Source organism: Haliaeetus leucocephalus, unplaced genomic scaffold (assembly GCF_000737465.1).
Source record: "Haliaeetus leucocephalus isolate CR32 unplaced genomic scaffold, Haliaeetus_leucocephalus-4.0 Scaffold556, whole genome shotgun sequence".
NCBI classification, from domain to species: domain Eukaryota; kingdom Metazoa; phylum Chordata; class Aves; order Accipitriformes; family Accipitridae; genus Haliaeetus; species Haliaeetus leucocephalus.
Window position 1 is genome coordinate 1,723,398 of NW_010972992.1, and position 276 is coordinate 1,723,673.

The 276-nt window shown below is 59.8% G+C and overlaps 1 protein-coding gene across 1 annotated transcript in view; it reads left to right on the forward strand.

Moving 5' to 3' along the window:
- CROCC (ciliary rootlet coiled-coil, rootletin) overlaps positions 1 to 276 on the forward strand; it is an 18,618-nt gene that overhangs the window by 3,047 nt on the left and 15,295 nt on the right.

Genomic DNA, 276 nt, shown 5'->3' on the forward strand with positions numbered 1-276 from the left:
GAGAAGGATGTGAGGCAGAGGGATGAAGGGATGCGGGGAGGGATGCAGGACCATTGGGAGGGATGCGGGGCCGTGGTGGATGTTGTATGGAGAAGAATTTAGCGGGGGCAGCGAATGCAGCATGTGACAGGAGGGTGATGTGGGGCAGAGGGATGCGGGGATGTGGCATGGAAAAGGATGCAGGACCACCGGGGAGAAGTGTGGGGCCATGGGAGGTGTTGCACGGAGAAGAATTTGGGTTTCAGCACATGCTGGGAGGGCGATGTGAGGCAGGGG